The sequence below is a fragment of the Poeciliopsis prolifica genome, unplaced genomic scaffold (assembly GCF_027474105.1).
Source record: "Poeciliopsis prolifica strain line A6 unplaced genomic scaffold, Auburn_PproV2 SCAFFOLD305, whole genome shotgun sequence".
NCBI classification, from domain to species: domain Eukaryota; kingdom Metazoa; phylum Chordata; class Actinopteri; order Cyprinodontiformes; family Poeciliidae; genus Poeciliopsis; species Poeciliopsis prolifica.
Window position 1 is genome coordinate 47,501 of NW_026562680.1, and position 2,500 is coordinate 50,000.

General features: G+C 57.8%; 1 pseudogene; it reads left to right on the forward strand.

Moving 5' to 3' along the window:
• The window catches only part of LOC129357794 (28S ribosomal RNA), an 8,197-nt pseudogene that overhangs the window by 3,924 nt on the left and 1,773 nt on the right, over positions 1 to 2,500 (forward strand).

Genomic DNA, 2,500 nt, shown 5'->3' on the forward strand with positions numbered 1-2,500 from the left:
TGGCGATGAGGAAGGTGCCAGCCGGGGAGATCAGGGCAACGAAGCTCTGGAGTGTTGGAGAAGTGCAGACGCTCATCCGGCTCATTCGGGAGCACGGAGATTCGGTTGCCACGTACCAGCTCATAGCGGTTGAGTTGGGAAATGGCAAGACGGCTGAACAGGTGAGGAGTAAGAGGAGAAACCTGAAGATCGATACGGCAGGCGATAGCCTACACGAAGCGGAGGAGGAGGGCAGAGTGTCTGTGGCTGACCCTGAACCTCTGGCTGCGCAGTCTTCGGCACCGTCACCCCAGGTCCTGTCATCGGACAGGATTAGGGAAGCGTTGGCTGGTGGTGACAGAGAGGGTGGCGAAGAGGTGAAGGCTATCGCTGACCTTGTTAGGGACGTTGATCAGAACCCTTTTCTGATCGAATCCTCAGCGTCAGAAATCATCTCGAGGCTGGGTGGGGGAGTGGAGCGGCCTGGTAGGGCCCGTCCTCCCGTTCGAGAGCAGAACCAAGCGAAGGGTTGGGTAAGGCGTCTTGCCCAACGTAGGCGTGTGTACCGAGAGTGCCAGTTTTGGTACTCGAGGGACCAGGCCAGGCTCGCGGCACGGATCCTGGATGGTGCCGAGAGCCAGGAATGCGCCCTACCCGGCGGACCAGATCTACGAAGCGTTTCGTGAGAGATGGGAAGTCGGAGAGCAGTTCCACGGGCTTGGGGAGTTCCGAACGGGCTTAGTCTCCGATAACCAGGAGTTCTACAATCCCATCCTGGCGGCAGAGGTGATGGAAAACCTAAACAAGATGGCGAACGGCTCGGCCCCAGGCCCAGACAGGATCAGCAAAAAGGGTTTGCTGAGCTGGGACCCCAAGGGCGAGCAACTGGCACGGCTGTACACGACGTGGTTGGTCCGTGGAGTCATACCCCGGGCCTTCAAGGAATGCAGGACGACATTGCTACCGAAGTCCACTGATCCTGGTGAGCTGCTGGAGGTCAGCGGTTGGCGTCCAGTGACCATCGGTTCGGTGGTGCTTCGGCTGTTTTCGAGGATTCTTACCATGAGGATGGCGCGTGCGTGTCCTCTGAGTCCTCGGCAGAGGGGTTTCCTGGCCTCCTCGAGTGGTTGCGCGGAGAACCTGTTGATCGTGGGTGAGATCATCAGGCGCTCGAGGCGGGACGGGAGCCCTCTAGCAGTCGTGTTTGTTGACTTTGCTAAGGCTTTTGATTCCATAGCCCATGAGCATATCCTGTGTGCCTTGGGTGAGCGCCGGGTCGACCCTCACGTTATTGAGTTGATTCGTAACTCATATGTGGACTGCGTGACCAGGGTGAACTGTGTGGACGGTCACACACAGAAGATTCACATGAAAGTGGGTGTTAAGCAGGGTGATCCTATGTCACCACTGCTTTTCAACCTGGCTATGGACCCCCTCATCCATAGGCTCGAACAGACCAGATTCGGGGTACGTTGGGGAGATCTGTCGATCTCCGCGTTGGCATTCGCTGACGATTTGGTTTTGGTGGCAGGGTCGGTGGAGGCAATGAATGGGAGCCTCGGGATTTTGGAGGAGTTCTGCCAACTGACGGGGTTGAGGGTTCAGCCCAAGAAGTGTCACGGATTCTACATGGACCAGGGCGTGGTTAACGACTGTGAAGCCTGGAGGATCGGTGGATCCCCCATTCACATGATTCCTCCAGGGGAATCAGTGCGTTATTTAGGGGTCCAGGTGGGTCCGGGGCAAGGCATTGTGACTCCAGATCTTATCCCAAACTTGAGCTTGTGGGTTGCTCGGATCTCGGAGGCTCCTCTGAAGCCCTCACAGAAGGTACGGATACTGAACACATTTGCTCTCCCTCGGCTTATGTACCAGGCCGATCTAGGTGGAGTACCAACGACCAAACTAGCCCGAATTGACGGGTTAGTCAGGAAGGCGGTGAAGCAGTGGCTGCATTTGCCCCCATCGGCGGGCAATGGACTGCTGTATTCACGGGTGCGGGATGGTGGCTTGGGTATCCTGCGACTGGAAAGACTAATACCGTCGATACAGTGCGACGCCTGTATAAGATGTCCAAGTCGGTGGACGATTGGACGCGTACCCTAACGAAACACACTGTGTCGCAATCTGACTGGGTGAAACTGTGGACCAAGGCAGGCGGTGATGCAGACAGTGTGCCTGTAATGGGCACTGGGGAAGCTGGTCTGCCCGATGCAGGGAGTCCGCCAGTCTACCCGACTGGCGGCGTGGCGAGAGTCTCGCTTGGGCGGCCCTGGAGGTCCAGGGTGTGGGTGTGGACCAGTTCAGAGGGGACAAGATCAGTAACTCGTGGATTGCCGATCCCGCTGCTGTGGGATTTCGGCAACGCCATTGGATTGCAGGCTTGGCCCTGAGGACAGGAGTATATCCACCAGGGAGTTCCTGGCGCGGGGAAGGGACAAGTCAGGGGCAGCCTGCAGGCGCTGCCTGGCGAGACTGGAGTCATGTTCGCATATCTTGGGTCAGTGTGCCTGGGTGCAGG